We start from the raw sequence: 17,792 nt of genomic DNA, 5'->3' as shown, positions 1-17,792 counted from the left end.
GAACCAGAGGAAGTGAGGGAGAAGCGTATTCCAGGTAAAGGGGACGGCATATATACAGATCTGGGAGGGCTTTGGTATGGTGTCATATGGAAACTGGAAGGAGTTCAGTACTTAGTGGGGAGAGAGTCTGTGTGAGAGAGGAGTGGGGGGCGTAACGAGATACTGGAGGCTGGGGTTGGCCATCACAGCTGGTGAGGCTAGGCAGTGGTTCTCCAAGTTGTCCTTTGGCCAGCAGCATCAGCATCACCTGAGAACGAGTTGGAAATGTAACTCTGGGGGTGAGGCCCAATCTGTGTTTTAACAAGCTCTCTAGGTAGGGCCAGGAAAGACATACTAGGGCATCTGGATTTGATCCTACAGTGCCCACAGCACAGAATCAGTTCCCAGTAAACACAGGGAGCATTGTTTCTTCATTGAAGGCGTTGTATTTACAGGGATCAGAGATAAAGGCATTAGCTGAACCTGGTTCCTCATGATTTCCAAATATATTTATCAACACAACAGAATAAACTCAATCAACTTGTGTGGGAAGAAGGAGGGTGCTCTGGTAGTGAAAAGTTCTGGACAGCTGAGGTGGGGCTTGAACATACTCATACCGTGAATGTATTTGGGCGCAGGGCCTTGCCATTTACTTTAATGTTAGGGTCTACCTCTCCCCACGGCTTTCATCTTCTGATAGCTCTGATGGTAGAGGGTCAATGCTGCAGATGTGTGTAACCCTCCAGGATTCAGCAGTCTCTGTGGCTGTGAGTCAGGTATTGCTCTGCCTTTTTCTGTGCCCAATTCTGGTGCCTGCTTTCTGATTTGGTAATCTTCCTCAGATTCTTAGGACCCTGCTTTACCCCTGGCACTACTTCCCTGCATCCTCCAACATGAGCCCCAGCCCATTGCCTGGGACAGCAGCTTATGGCCAGGCCTCCCTGGCCTGCCTGTCCGCCTGGATCTTTGGTCAGGGCTACCTTGTAGGGACTTGTACTATTCTTGTACTAGAAAGGTTCCTAACCATCTGCCTGCCCACTTTCTCCTAGCGGAGGACTGACAGAAAGAATTGGGCTGTGAACATAGGAACTGGAGAAGCAGAGCCATGGTGTAAGGAGAGTGAGGCCAGAACAGTCACAAGGTTTGTGCAGTCCACACCAAGGGCAGATGGAAATCACATGCAAGTGGAGAGTGCTGGTCAGAGGAGAGGGGAGGGCAGATGGAGCAGGCTCCAGGGAAAAGAGGAGCAATGAAGGAGAAAGCCGTACTCATTGTTTCTTTGCTCCTGATAGCCTTTAAGTTTCAGTTTGCCCATGACCTGGCACCCACATTTCACTCCAAGAGCTCTGAAACCCCCTGACTAACTCTATTTTTAACAACTGGCTTGAGAGGTCCCTGTAGCTCCTCAGTGGGACTCTCTCTGTCACTTGTGTGCTTGGGATTGATGAAATTTGTCCAGAGGCTACAGAGCCCCTTGGATACTCACCCTACCCACATAGACCAGGCTTTGCTCTGAAAGGGGATCTGGTCTGCACTCCAGCCCTCCCACTTGGCTTCATCTTGCTACCTGGTACTCCCTGGGCCGAGCTGTGGAGAGAGGCTGGCTGTTGGCCTGTGCACATTGGAGTGATGTGGCCTTTCAAACCAATGTATTAAAAAATGGGCCACAAGGTGCCCAGGTCCAAGGCTGTTGACATAGACACGCTTTGTACAATGTGGCTAGCATTTTAATGCAGGCGGTTACCTTCCTCTTTTCCAAAGAAAGAGGCCTCATTTGGAGGCTGAATTGCCTTCTCCCTTCAACTGAAAGACTGTTTCAATTGGTTAATGTCATAGACATTTACAATCAGGCTGGAGGGTTTTGGGGAAATGGAAAGGAAGTGTTCTGGCCTTCCAGGCTCCACACTTTAGCCCATATCAAGATTCCAGACTAGCAGGTCTCACTTTATGGGCATGTGACCTGGAAAGTCACACAGGGCTCTGCACTCAGAAACATCTTATGCTCTGCCATTTAAAAATTCTGAATAGCTGTTTTGCAAGGAGGCCTACATTTTCATTTTGCAATGGGACTTGTAGGTGAAGTAGCAAGTCCTGCAGATGGGGTCCTAGTCTGGCCTTTTCCTGACTCCCACACTGATTATTCCAAGGTAACTTCAGATGCACAAATCTGGGTCTGGTTACTCTAAGTTCTTGCTGAAGGCTTTGTTGTTTGAAAGCAAACATTTTTGAGTGTCTATGCTGTGCCAGGTGCCATGCTCTGTTCAGGGAGCTCTTCCTTTAAGGGAGGAGATAGTTGCAGAACTGGATTATCAAAATTCAGGAGCAGCTATTCTGACCTAGCTACAGAGAGATAAGAGCCTTCCTGAAGGTGAAGACACTGAGTTGAGTGATAGATGATTATTGATCAGTCAAATAAAACTAGGGGAAAGTATTGTAGGCAGAGAGACAGCCAGAACAAAAAGCTGGGGACGCAGAGTGTCAGAGTGTGCTCCAGGAGCTTCACACACGTGGGGAGGACGCAGCATGAGACCAGGAGTTACCGGAGATGAGGCTAGAGGGACCAATGGGGTCCAGATCACAGGGCCCTTTATACACTCAAGGAAAGTGGAATCGGTAGCATCAAATGGGGAGCCACAAAAGGCTCAGAAACAGGCAGGGACATGATCAGATTTGCGTACTGGATAGATTCCTCGAGTGGCTGTGTATGGGAATGGACTAAAGGCAGTGTGCCTGGGGGTGTCTGTAACATGTGACTCCATTATTGGGATTATCTTTAGTCAGGCAGGCCCGAATTTTTCAGGAACAAGGACATCATTTGTCCTGCTGCAGACTTTGCCTACAGATTTGAATGTCCCAATCTCCATTTTAAAGTTACTGGAGCTCTAATTAAGGCCACGAAAGGCTTTCACTGTGACCAGAGGCATTTTTACCTTTCTTCCTCTTCACGATGCCAGAAGCACTGAGAACCCTTCTACCTTCTCAGTCAGCACTGGCATACCTTCTCAAGTCCGGGCTGGTCCAGGCATGGGAAACACTGGGATTTCAGATGTCCAAGTACCAACTACTTGTATGGCTGACTCTAAAAAGGAATGTCTTCTCCAAGTGCCTGCTCACTGGAAAGCACAACTAAACAAGTAGGGTGGTGTGGAAGGCGGAAGTCTAAAGATGTCTTTTAACATTCTATCCCCTGGTTATCCAGTGAAACATTAATCTAGACACTGCTGTCAAGGAACTTTGAAGATGCAATTAAGATTGTTAATCACTGGGCTGTAAGATAGGGAGACTATCCAGACTTGGCCCAGTGGGCTCAATATAATCACGTGAGCTCCTCCATAGCAGAAGAGGGGTCAAAAGAGCTTCAAGCATGAGAAGGCTTTGATGTGCTGTTGCTGGTTCTAAGATAGAAGGGACTAGAGAGAAGTTTCTAGGAGCTAAGAGGAGCACTCCAGCTGACATCTAGCAAGGAAACAGGGGACTCGGTTCTACAACCTGAAGGAACTGGTCAGGCCAGGGAGCTCGGACTTTGAGACTCACAAAGCAGAATCACTTTGGGTGGCTCTGTAGTGAAGGAAGTGTGATTTTTTTGTGGGCTCCAAACAGGCAAGAGAACACATTCCTAATTCACTGTATGTCTCAAAAGACGTGGGTACCGAGTTGCTTGGTGATTCTGAATATGGTCTGGGACCATCAGGATCAGCATTACCTGGGAATCTGTAAAACAGCAAATTCTTGGGTCCTACTTCAGACCACTGAATCAGAAAGTGTGGTGGAGGCAGAATTGTGTTTAAACAAGGTCCCCCAACCCCAGGTAATTCTGGTGGTCACTCCTGTTTGAGGGTCACTGCTTTAACTCTAGCACGGTGAGTCTCAACCTTGGCCACACATTCAGGTCACCTGGGAAGTTCTCAAAATAACAGCTGCCTAAGACTGTATGTGAAACCAATTTACTTACAATTTCTGGGGCAAGGCTTGGATATTTGTAATTTTTAAACAGTTCCACAGGGACTCCAATATCCACTGAGAATTACTGGCCAGGTGCCTGGCACATAATTGAAGCTTGATAAATATTTCCCGTCTGGATGGACAGTTAATAATTACTCTGAAACTCCTTGATGTTAGTGATTGTTCTCCCATTGGAGTAACCCTAAGGCCTAACCCTAAGAGGCCCCAGGAAGCTGTATGCATTATGGGAGGGACCAGCCTTTTAGAAGATTACAACCTTAGTCCTGGTTGTCATCTTACCTCTAAGCCCTATTCTGATCTCTAATCTGGCCTACTTATGCTTACCCTAAAAGGGCAGAAATGACATACAGGTGTATGTCAAGGGCTTATGGTTATTTCTCTTCCCTCTCACATCATGTGCTAGGCCTAAGGGCAAGGAAGGTAAATAGGCTCATTTCTTAGACCTGGGGGATCTCTACCAGGCCAGCTCCTGTATCATGCCCAGAGCTTTCTCTCTGCCATTGTCTTGGTGTGCAGCACTGGCACATCAAGTCTACTTTTCTTCTCTTGGGATGCTTAAGCTAAGCTGCCAGCAAGTGCGTGGTGGGTCTTTGTCTTTGTAGTCCAAATGGCCAGGCTTCTCCAGAGGGTGGATAACAGAGGCCCAGATTATGGGACTGAGATCTGGCTGCCCACTGAAATCTCTTGGGAAGAGGGTAACAATTCCTACTACTGTTTCCCATCCAGACTGTAACTCAGGACATTCAATAGCAGGAATCTCAAATCTATGTTTTTAATAGAACCCCAGGTGATTCTGAGGTAGCCAGTCCATGAGGGTCTGGGGATCACTGAATCCTAACATACTTTTTCCACAGTTATGCTTTTTCTAGGAAAAGAAGTCTTGAGGTTGTTAAGCTGTCATTAGCAAAAGGACTGCACAAATAATTTAAGTAAAAATTAAAGAAATTTTTAAATAAACACTTTGGAAGGGCAATTCTCTCTATTTCTGGTTTTTTTTTTTCCCCCCACTCACTGGATTCAATTCTCAGGATTTGGTGGTGTTTCTTAAATGAGTCTCTGATTTCACAATTTATCTTGTTTCTCCTTGTGATTTTGAAACATTAAGCTAGTTTATTGTCAAATACCATTCAAATTGCTTTTACTTTTTTTTACTCCCTCGCTGCAATCATCGCTTCCCTGTGTTATAGTTGATGAGGGGTGAGATAGCTTGATCTCCCTACTCACAGTATTTTTGCCATTCCCCCTCTGAGATTCCACCTTCTTCTTGTCAAGTGGCAAAGGAAAAATATAAATGGTTAAGTAACAGTATCATCAGGCCCACTCCTGAGTTCTCCTCTTGCGTCTGTTTTGACTTAATCACTAGTACATATGCTGACTAGCTTCAAAGTCTTTCAGAGTTACAGCTTGTGTTGATGCTAATTTGGAAAACAATGATAAGATTTATACAACAAATACTTTTCTCCCGATTCCCTTAGCAACCATCTCCAAATTTGACAGGAAATTTCAATCCATGTTGTCAGGAAGGTAAACTTAAGAATACATTTGAACGATGCCAAGGAGGGTAATTGATGTCCTTACTTCCATTCAGGGGCGCCGAGACCTTACCTCACTGGAATAAGGTTCTCAGCGCAGGGCAACTCAGATTCCTGCTTTCTCTGCATCCACTTTGCTAGCTTCCTGAATACAGTGAAGAGAGTCTTTTCTGTCCTTTCTCTAGGCTGAGTGGAGGTAGAAGGACTGAAAGGACTAGCAAAAACCATGAAATGCTACGCAGCCATAAAAAACGATGAGTTCATATCCTTTGCAGGGACATGGATGAAGCTGGAAACCATCATTCTCAGCAAACTAACACAAGAACAACAGAAAACCAAACACTACATGTTCTCACTCATAAGTGGAAGTTGAACAATGAGAACACATGGACACAGGGAGGGGAACATCACACACTGGGGCCTGTCAGCGGGTTGGGAGCTAGGAGAGGGATAGCGTTAGGAGAAATCCCTAATGCAGATGACAGGTTGATGGGTGCAGCAAACCACTATGGCACACTTATATCTATGTAACAAACCCAAACCTGCACGTTCTGCACATGTACCCCAGAACTTAAAGTATAATTTTTTTAAAAAAGGAGAAAACACCCCTATAAAAAAACAAAATGTAAAATAAAAAAGGAGTCCGTGCCCATCTTTACCCTCAGAAGGTACTAACTAGATCACGATTTTCTAGCTGCTGTCCACTGACCCTTGAGAAATAACCAGATTATTCTTAAGAGATATTCCTAAAGCCATATATGTATTCTGTATCTCCGGCTTGGGGTAAAAATTGACATGGATGAGGGGTTAGTTACAAACAAGCAGGTAAGATCAAGTTGCAGACATCTTCATGCTGGAAACTAGATCTTGCTGCCCAGAGTGGGTGGGGTTACAGCAGACACAGGCAGGCTGAGCAGCAGTATCCCAGCCAGGCCGGTCTGAAACGTCAGTCTTGGCTGCCCCATTGCCCTCTCCCTTGGAGGCACCATGAGCATTATCTTCTTTTCGTGCCAGGAGAGGAGGTGGGTGGGAGAAACCTGACCCTTTAATGCCAGACGCCCCGTGCAGCTGATGCAGGGCTGGATTCTCTTGCCAGACTTGGCTGGCCTCCCTCTGTGTTTGAAGCAGCATTAAGAAGATTGATTTCTGTTAGCCGGCCATAATGGGAGACTATAATGGCTGCGAGGGAGACATTTGGCTTGTGGACACCTTGTACAGGTGCCAGTCGCTTTGGGGGTGAGCCAGGCAAGGTTTCTAGATGTTTGGTTTGATCTTCTCACCTCCTCTCCTCTCTTCTCCTCCATTTTCTTTTCCCTTTCTAGTCCTCATTATCTTCCTGTTGGTCTAGAAAGGCTCCATGTATCTAGGACTCAGACCCCCTTGGCTTTGGACCCAGTGTGTTCTCTCATTAGATATTTGCATTTGTCTCTGCCAACTGCACAAAGGGGAGGAGTCTCTGCCACACCCCAGAGTAGGGGCCTCCCCACACATTCCCAGTGATATTCCAAGATGGCCTTCAGGCTTGCAGGACAGTGCAAGCTTTTCCTTATGGAGTTTGACTGCTCCCAAGAGGAAGCAGAGAGCTTGGCTGCCACAGGAGCTGAAGGGGGGTTCCCGGGAGCTCAACTTGCCTGTGATTCAGTTTATGCCACTTGTAGACCTCTGGGGCAAGGAGAAGGGAATTTGGCTTCTGGTAGGTTGGGAGAGCTATTTGGGCTGGTGTTACCAAGGCACTGTGGTCAGTTAACACCTCCTGGGAGGGGTTCTACAAATTCCAAAGCATGGGAACCCATGACCTCTTCTGTCACAGGCCCCCTGATCTGCCGAGGGTGCCTGCAGTGTTATTTGCTAGTCTCAGCCTCCCATCAGCTGCCCTGTGCTTGTAGAGGCAGCAGGGCAGAGATCACAGGCTGGCCAGGTGGAGAGTAATAGCATCTCCTTCCTGGTTTTCCTCCCTGATCCAAGGCTGCAAGATCCTGCTTCTGTTTGCTGCCACCAGCACTCAAACATGGGACCAAGGCCTCAGAAAGATGGTACGCTTACCCTCAGTTATGGGTGGGCACTATGTTGGACTTCTTTCCTGGAGGAGCCGGAGCCAGACTCCTTTGGAGCAGGCAGAGTCTTCTATTATAGCATGGCTGGGAAGGACCTTTGGAGGCCACTCAAGCTATCCACTTAGCACAGGCAAAATGGCACGCATAGAAATGAAGTCTATTCTAAGCATTAAGTTCCAGACACAGCTATTACTAGTGGGAAGGAGTGAGGAAAAATTCAAGTGCACCCTGCTATGTTACCTCTGACCCAGGTTCTCTCTCAGAGCAAACCATTTCTGTGAACATCATTCTTAAATCACAACTCAGAATAAAGAGGACACAGAAATGAGCCTTGCCATTTCTCCAACCTCATGTCTTACATTTTCAGCAATTTGCTCTTCTAGGAAGCTAGACTCCAGCCCCACAGCCCACCCCCCGCAACCTTCTCTGACATTTCTGTTTACATCCCCTGATTAAATGTTGCCTCCTCAGCGATGCCATCCCAAATGGCTCTGGATGAAGGTGCATCCCTCACTCCTCCAACAGTCATCCTTCCTGTCACCAGGTGTTTTCGTTTCTTCTACATAGCCCTACTGGAATCATCTGAAATGATCTTACTCATCGTATTTCTGTGCTTGTTTTTATGGGGAAGGTCTGTCTCTCTCACTAGAGTTTAACATTCCTGAGAACAGGGACCTTGGCTGTCTTGCATGTCCCCTTTTTCCCAGTGTCCATCAAGCAACAGGTATTCAGTAGATATATGCTGAATACAATTGAGTAACAGCAATAATGGCCTTGCCTTACTGATGCAGAGGCTTTCCTGGGGGTGGGAAGCACATCCCTCTGGGGCCAGAGAGAAGGAAAGGGGGTCCCATTGACATGCCCTGGGGCATTATTTTTAAACTGACTCTTTGTCCCCTATGTGGCTCCCCTCCTCACCTTCCTCTTATTTCCTCCTGTGGGGTCTCTCTGGGTGATGCTGATATCTGCATTCATGTTCCTTCTACTATGCTCAGTCACACAGCCAGGAAACAACACAATGAACACTTTACTCTTCAACTTAGCATGCAAACTTAACTCTTAACTCAAGGCAATACAATGGCATACAGTGATACTAATGTAACAAAGAGTAAAATTGCCTATTGATCCACAAATACCTTCTAAGGAGAATCTTGTAAAACAAAAGACCCTTTTGTTCCACTGAATGCCTTGATGGGCTCTTATCCACATGGGAAGCCTGGAGATGAGGCAGCCAGACAGGGTTCCCCAGGTGGTGCAGCTGGAAGACTTTTAGGAATAGAAATGTGCAATGTTATCTTTGAAGATATGTGTATCTCAGCAAAGTAAATATCTCGATCACCTGAACCCTCAGTGAAGCCAACCTCATATATAAATGCTGTGTGAGAGAGTGTGTGTGTGAACAGAGAGGGGGTTCAAGCCCATTTGCATCAGTATGGCATCTAATAGAGATGTTTTAGAGGTCCATGCATTGAACTCATTAAGCGGACACAGAAATTTGGGGCTAGAATTGAGAATTCATATACCCTGCCCATATTACCTCCCCCTTCAATCCCAGTTATCTGACTTCCAACTGCCAGCTTTGGAGCCCAAGGGCTTTCTCTGAAACCTAAGAGGGCTTCTCTGTCCACCTTGGGCAGGCTGGAGTGCTGCAGGGTTGATGTAGTCTGGCAGCTTTTGACCAATGTCTGGTGAGAACTGATGTATAAATACCCCAGCCCATCGGATAGGATAACTCAGAGATCTGTGTTCTACATTGGCCTCCATTTTTGCCACAGGATTAATTTCCAGTCACCTCCGGTGGTGACTGTCTTAATAACATACCTTTATTATCTTCTTCCTTATCTCACTTCCCCACTCACCTACCTATGTTTCCCTCACCTCCGGTCACAGCGAGGTCCCTATAAACAGAGCCTGAGACAAGGGTCTTGTTCACATGATTTAGTGGAGGAGTGTCCTCAGGGAAGAGGAGAGAGGGCTGTAAGATGGGGCAGGGAAAGGAGCTGAACAAGGATGCAGTCCTGGCTGGGGCCTGGCTTCAGCCCAATCCTTTGGGGGAACTTCCAGAGCAAAAATTGTAACAGTTAGTGTCCCCTTCAGGTAAGGGGGCCAGCCTTTGGAACCCCTACTTCAGTTGGACATTTTCTGAGGCTTTTCCCTGAAGTGAAGTAGCATATAGCCTCCAAGCTGAGGCAGCACCCATCTGGCCAAAGGCAATTCTCCAGAAAAGAGGTCAACTGTGAAGTGTTGGCGGCCAATACTCACAGCTGGAGGATGGATATACCTGCCAGTATAGGGGATCCCAAGGAACCTCACAGAGTTCAATATGCCCCCCACTAAACTTGCACCTTAATCTCTGTCTCAGGGTCTGATTCTGGGATAGAAAATGGGAGACAGGTTTATCCAGATATTCAGGAGAAGGGAAACCTCAGATTTCTTGACATTATATTCAAGTTCCTGTTTGTCCATCTGATTCCAGGGGTTATTTTGGACAACTGGGGGAGTTACCCAGACAGTGACCCTTCTCTCTCCATCATTCATTTGGTGTGGAATGGTGCCTCTTCTTTTCAGCCGTCTCATTCTCATTGTCAATCAGCTGCGGATGTGGGGCTTTCTGCTTTCTGCCTGCATGCACCCCTCCTGGTCTCTGCATCAGGTCTACACACTGAACACTAATAGCAGAAATGACAAAAATTGCCAGGTATTACCAATATAGCCAGCTGCTTTCTCAGAAAGCCACCTCCCCACCCGTTAGTCTGTGGGAAGAGATATCTGTGGTGTTGTAGGACTGTGTCTCTGACTTACATTTTCTTCCTGTAGCCTAGCCCCTCTGGGATACCATGCACCACAACCCATCTCTATGGGGCCTTGACATCCACCTAATTTTTGCCAGTCCCTGGCCGCAGACAGCCAGATTCTGTTTCCAGTAGTTCCAGTCAGCAGCTGGTTCTGGGGAAATTCTGCTCAATAGAAATATAATGCAAGCCACATATTTTCTAGTAAGCACATTAAAAAGGTAAGACAAACAGGTGAAATTCATTTCAATATTAGTTAACTCAATGTATTAAAAACCACCATTTCAACATGTCAATACGAAAATTATCAACAAGATACTTAATTTTTTTCGTATTAAGTCCTTGGGATCTGGTGTGTATTACACTGATAGTACCTTTCAATTTGGACTCGCTACATATCAAGTGCCTAATAGGCACATGGGGCTAATGGCTGCTGCATTGTGTGTGTGAACAGAGAGGGGTTCTAGTCTCTGGTAGTAACTTGGTTTTGTTGACGTGGCCTACCCAGAGGGTCTAGGCTGGACTAGAAATCATGTGAAGCCAGAGTATCTGCTCTTCTTGGTTCGGGGCAGCTGGCTGAGGCTGAGGTCATGATGAGGCTGAGGTATAGTGATGGGTACAGGTGCTGGAGGCCTGGAAGTCCTGTCCAATGGGGATTCTCCAGAGTTGGAGGTCCTGGGAGCCAAGCAGTTTCTGATGCTGGTGGCATTCAAGAGGTGGTGAAGATATGACACTTACCTGAGGTGCTAGAGGAACTTTCAGACCAGTGTTTTTAACACTTTTGAAACCATCCCAAGATACTAGCAGGGGTTGGGAGAGATGGACAAACTATTAGGCTAAGGCTGATGCTTTTTGGGGATCCAGGACTGCCTCATTCATGTGAAGCCAGATTAAAGCAAATGTTGCTGATCTGTGGCTTGTCTATTAAATATTAGGAAAGCCAACCATTCTTAATTCTAATTTTTTAAAAGGAAGATTTCAAAAGGGAAGAAGTGACAAACACACATTTAACCAGCATGCTTTCTATTGCATTAGTGAAGTCCTCAGTGAAGGTGTTAAAAAAGGCACACGTTTGGTATTGACCTCTTTGAAAAGCACTTCTGGATTTTACCATTAATAAGTCCCCTTTGGTTCTCACTCTCCAATTAGTTATGTGATCACCTAACAGTGTTTTGATCTGGACTGTATTTCTTGTTTTAATGATTAGCATTTCATACTTTAGACTCTTTGTGAAAAGGAAGATAAATTGCCCTTATTTCTTCTTTTGATCAGCCACACATACTGCTCCATAAAGAAAATGATCATTTTTTTTTTACTCTCAAATGCCTATTACCTGACTTTTGAGCAAAATATATACTCACTTCATTTTTCAGAGGGGTCTTCAGCAATTACTGGACTTGTGTAATTGACTCACTTAAAAATACATGGAAATGGTGAGTATTGTGGTTTCTAACTTTCACTTTTGGTTGACTTCAACATTTGAAAGAATATATATATATATATATATATTTTTTTGAGACAGAGTTTCACTCTGTCACCCAGGCTGGAGTGCAGTGGCGCGATCTTGGCTCACTGCAACCTCCGCCTCCTGGGTTCCAGCAATTCTCCTGCCTCAGCCTCCTAAGTAGCTGGGATTACAGGCGCATGCCACCAAGCCTAGCTAATTTTTGAATTTTTTTAGTAGAGATGGGGTTTCAACATGTTGGCCAGGTTGGTCTCGAACTCTTGACTTTGTGATCCGCCCACCTCGGTCTCCCAAAGTGTTGGGATTACAGGTGTGAGCCACCATACACGGCCTTAGGCTTTTAAAAACTACAAATTATTTTTCTGGAGGAAATTCAGAATAAATAAAACACACACACACACACACACACACACACACCAATCACTATAGGAACTATTACAGTCTTCTCTCATTTGTTCTGCAAGTTGCCTTTTCACAGAATGCTGTATTGAAGATCCACTTATGTTAAGCACAAATAGTTCCATGCCACTCTTTTTTTTTTTTTTTTTTTTTGAGACGGAGTTTTCCTCCTGTCATCCAGGCTGGAGTGCAGTGGCGTGATCTCGGCTTACTGCAACCTCTGTCTCCTGGGTTCAAGCAATTCCCCTGCTTCAGCTTCCCAAGTAGCTAATATTACAGGTGCACACCACCACACCCGGCTAATTTTGTATTTTTAGTAGAGACGGGGTTCCACCATGTTGGCCAGGCTAGTCTCCAACTCCTGATCTCAGGTGATCTGCCCACCTCGCCCTCCCAAAGTGCTGGAATTACAGGTGTGAGCCACCACACCTGGCCCACATCACTCTTTTTGACTGTTTCATGATATTTGGTAGTATGGCTGAATCATAGTTCAGTCATTGCCTTAGTGACAATGACTAAAGGTTAATTAGTCAGTGGCTTAAGTAGCATCTAGGTTATTCTCAATGTTTTTGCTGTTTTAAGATTTGCTAGACTGAACACCTTTGCACATTGGCTTCTTAGTGGCTCCATGGTTGTTTTTCTAAGTTGGTGCTGAGCAGCGAAATTGTAATTTATAGATGTGCCCAGTTTAAGCTTTTGAAGATACTTCCAAAATGCCCTACATAGTAAAAATTTATTCTACTACAATTCATACTTTTGCTATCCATATCTTTGTCTACATTTAATATTAGTGAACATTTGCTTTTACCAGCCTGTTGTGTGAAAAATTATATCTATTTTATACTGGTAAGGTAATTTTTCTATGGTAAATATATGCAAAATAATAAATATAGTATACATATATATGAATACACAATTCAAATATTAATAATAAAACAGGCACCCAAGTCCCTACCACTCAGCTGAATATTGTGATCCTTTCCAATTGTGCAGCAATAATTCACTCATTTTTGCTCCTGTATAAGAATACACAATGATTTATTTTTCTGTTTTACAATGATGGACATTTGGGTTATTTCCTGTTTTTTCCTATTATGGATTGTGAGCCTATAAGCTTTCTTATGTCTGTCTCCTGGCATACATGTGCTAAGGTATTCCCAGTCATGAAATTGCTGACTTCTAGGTGTAGTGGAGACTGACAAAAATGAATTTTGTCCACCCAAAATCATTTTCCCCATCTTACACATGGGTGTTCATCTAGACTGCATTTCCCAGTCTCCCTTTTAGTTGGATATGGCTATGTGACTAAGTCCTCACTAGTGGAATCTAAGCAGCTTTCTATTCTGCTACATTAGGATCAGAGCCTTAAGGTGGTGGGTGTACCTCCTCCATGCTTTCTTCTCTTTTCTCACTAGACAAAACCAAAATGTAGTGGTGAGCCAACTTCAATTTTGCAGAAACTGACTTGGAAAGAACTGATTACCTGAACGACTGTGAGAATCAAAGTTGTCTCACTGACCAGGCTGTAAACTTTGGAACTGATAAGTGAGAGAGATAAGGTAAACTTCTTTACCTTTAAGCCATTTATTGTTAGTGTCTTTATTATGTCTAATTAATACATCAAGAAGCACATGTTAAACTTCACTGAGTGATGCCATACTCCTACCCAAAACCTTTGAAGCAATTTACACTCCTACCGGCATTTTATGACAGCTCTTGTTGCTCTATATTCTACCAACCCTAGCTATTGTCTGACTTTATTATGTTTACCTATGGGGGTGAGAAGCATTATCTCAGTGTTGTTTTCATTATCAAATGAGGTTGCATACTTCTTCAGATATTGTTAGCTTATTCAGAGTTACTTATATCTGAAATGTCTTTTGTCCTCTTTTTAACACTTTTTAACACTGGGTGTTTTTTTGTAGTCAAAATATATAATATATAAATATATATATTTCTATAATATAAAATTTTCATGTTAGCCATTTTAACTCTATAATTCACAATGCTATGCAATCATCACCACTATTTATTTCCAAAGCCCTTTTATCATTTCAAACAGAAACTCTGTACTCTTTAAGCAGTAACTCCCAATTCCTCTTCCCCTGTCCCCTGGTAACCACTAATCTACTTGCTATCTCTGTGAATTCACCTACTCTAGATATTTCATGTAAGTGGAGACATACAGCCTTTGTCCTTTTGTATGGGGTATAAAAATATGGAGTGCTTCACAAATTTGCATGTTACCTTTGCAGAGGAGCCATGTTAATCTGTATCATTCCAATTTTAGTATACATGCTATCAAAGCGAGCACTTGGGTGCTTTTGACACATTTATTTCATATTGATTTGTAGAAATTCTTCATATAGTCTAGATACTAATACTTTTAAAATTAAGTTGCAGATATTGTCTCTCAGTGTGTGGCTTAACTATGTTTATGGTGTCTTTTTGCATCAAAGTTTTCATTTTATTAGTCAAGTGTATCTGTATTTTCCTTTGTAGTTTGTGCTTTTTGTGTCCTGTTTATGACATTCTCCTCCTTACAGCCCAGTTCATTTAGCTATTCTCCTATGTTATATTCAAAAAGATTATGAAGTCTTCCTTTTAGTATTGGTCTTCAGTCCACCTGGAATTGATATTTGTGTGAGAAAGGAATCTAATTTTATTTTTCAGATTGTCTTGGCAATGCTTATTGAATAGTTTATCCTTTCTCACCATTTTGTAATGTTTCCCTTGACATCTATTTTTCATTATACATTGGTCCTAAATCTCTATATGAATTCCATATTGTTTTAATTATGGTAGCTTTATAATAAGTTTTGATAGCTGATAAGGCAAGGCCTTCCATTCTCTTTGTCTTCAAAATTGTCTTCGTTATTCTTGCCTTTGCCTTTGAACTTTAGGGTCAAATTGTCAGCCTTCAAAGATGTTATGGGCATTTTTTTGTATTTGTATTGAATCTATAGGAAAAATCGGGGAAAATAGTCATGAGATTTCTCACCCATAAACATAGTATATCTCTCCAGTTATTTAAATGTTGTTTAATAAATTTTTATATGTTTTTTATAAGTCCTTTAAAAACTTCCTTAAGATTTGTTCCAAGATATATTAGAGTTTGTATTGCCATTAAAAATGCTGTATTATTCACATGGACACAAAAATGGGAACAACAGACACTGGGGACAGCTTGAGTGAGGAAGGCGGACGCAGTGGTGGGTTGCAACGCTACCCATCAGGGTACTATGCTCACTACCTGGGTGATGGATCATTTGTACACCAAGCCTCGTTTACTTATTTAACAAACCTGCACATGTACTTCTGGAACCTAAAGTAAAAGTACTAGGAGAAAAAATGCTGTATTGTTAAAAAATTACTTATTCTTATTTGTTGCTGATGTTTAAGAAAGCAACAGATTGTTATATATTGACTTTGTAACTAGCAAAGTTGCTCATGATTTATGTTTGGTCTAATGATTTGCCTGTACAGTCTCTTGAGTTTTCTACAAAATTTTGCTGTCTGTGGCCTAATGTAGTTTTCTTTCTTTCTGTCCTCTCATATTTTTCATGTCTCTTTTATGTCTTACAGTGCTAGCTTGGGCCAGCAGTGAAACGTTGACTAGAAACGAGGAGAGTAGGCATCCTTTCTTCTTCCCAGCTTTAAAGAGAATGCTTCCGACGTTTTGCCATGAAATGTAATGTTTTCTCTGGGCTTTGGATAGATACCGTGTCTCAAGTCCATTTCTATTATTTATTAAATAGTTTTAAGTTGTGAAAATGTTCTGATTTTTAATCAAATATTCTGTCTGTGCCTATTGAGATGATCATATATATGTTTTGTCCTTTAATCAGTAAATGAGACAATAGATTTCTCTAAAATTAGACAACTTTTTCAATCCTGGGACAAGGATTATGTCAGCTTCCTAATATCATTCAGGAAATACATCCTTGAGTGTTTGGAGTAGAAACCATTAACAAAACCGTTTAGAGTTAATGTTGTTTCTTTTTTTGGTGGGTAGATTTTTAATTACCAATTCAAATTCTTTATGATAATCAGTTTACTCAAATATTCTATTTTTTATTGTGAATCAGGTTTGATATATTGTATTTTCTTCTCAAGAAAAATTGCTATTTCATTCAAATGGCTCACAGTATTTTCTACTGTTTTAAAGTTTTACTCTATCCATATGCCCTCTTTTCCACCCATAACATTATTTATTTTTGTTTTGTCCCATTATACACTCCACCCCACCTCTTGCAAACTAGCACAGTCTTGTCAGAAGCTTTTTTGTACTTCATTAATTTATTTTTTTCAGTGAGTAAGCTTTGAGATGTGGGGGCCTTGTTGATAATTTCTTTATTTTTCATTCCCGTGTTTACATATTTATCTTATCAATTTTCTTCTATTCTAATATTCTTTCTAATATTCCAAGGTAAGGTACAGATTTCCTGTAGATACCACTTTAGCTGCATGCCAAGGTTTTGAATGGTAGTGTTTTAATTATCATTAAATTTTAAATACTTTTCCGTATGCATTATGATTCCTTACTTAAAGTTTATTTAAATGCATTTTTCAAAGTTTCTTTGGTTATTGATTTCTGATTAAATTGTGTTGAGGTCAGAGAATATGATCTGTATGACAAATTATTTAGTCTTTATTGAGCCTTGCTGTTTGGCTGGTAAGTCGTCAGGTTTTGCAATTGTTCTACATCTACTGGAGAAGAAAGCATAATTGCTAGCAGTTGGATAGGGCTCTATAAATCCACTAAATTAAATTAAGTTGTTGCTTTCTTCCATTTACTTACCAGTTTTCATTTGCCTGATTTATAAATAACAAAATGAATTATGTTAAAATCATTTTCTGATGATAGATTTGTCCATTTTTTCTTGAGATTCTGCCTTTTTATTCTTTATATAATTTGAGACTGTGTCTTAGGTACATAGAAACTCAGAATTTATTGTGTTCCTAAAAGAATTATTCCATTTACTATTATGTAATGCTCCTTTTTATTATTAATAATGCTTTTATCTTAATATTTATTTTGCTTGGCATTAGTCTAGTTATCTCAGTTTTAAAAAGCAATATTTGCCTGTTTTCTTTTTCCTATCTGTTTACTTTGAACACATGTGAGTCATTATGTTTTTGGATGTGTTTCTTCCAACAGTATACAACTGGATTTATTCTTAACCAATCTGATGTTTGCTTCTAAATGATGAGTTTATTTCTGTTTTTATTTATTCTGATTGCTAGTAATTTTGGATTTATTTCCATTATCTCAGTTTGTGCTTTATATATACTATGCTTTTTTATTCCTACTTTCTATTGTACTGATTAATTTTTGTTAATCCTCTTTTTTTCTTCTGCTTATCTAGCAGTGGCCACTTTTAACAGTTTAAAGCATGGTTGATTTGACGACATCTAAAATTATTCAGTGTTTCTGCTTGCTTTCAGAATGCTGTCAGGGTATTAGAAAACTTTCAGCTTTCCAACTCCCTTAAACACTGTTATTCAACATTTTAGTGTTATCTTGTTTTTAGAAACACTAATGATTTACCCACATGTTTACCATTGGGCAAACAAGTAAACTTTCCTCTAACTTTGCTCTTCTGAA

General features: G+C 42.1%; 1 non-coding gene across 1 annotated transcript; it reads right to left on the bottom strand.

The window, feature by feature from the left end:
- Positions 1–14,396: 14,396 nt before the first annotated feature.
- LOC112619865 lies at positions 14,397–14,498 on the bottom strand. Its single transcript, XR_003118360.1, has one exon. It is a non-coding gene; the product is annotated as a U6 spliceosomal RNA (small nuclear RNA).
- Positions 14,499–17,792: the final 3,294 nt, after the last annotated feature.

This window comes from Theropithecus gelada, chromosome 2 (genome assembly GCF_003255815.1).
Source record: "Theropithecus gelada isolate Dixy chromosome 2, Tgel_1.0, whole genome shotgun sequence".
Taxonomy (NCBI): Eukaryota; Metazoa; Chordata; class Mammalia; order Primates; family Cercopithecidae; genus Theropithecus; species Theropithecus gelada.
The sequence above is the reverse complement of the archived record's forward strand: the minus strand, read 5'-3'. Positions and strand labels throughout refer to the sequence as shown.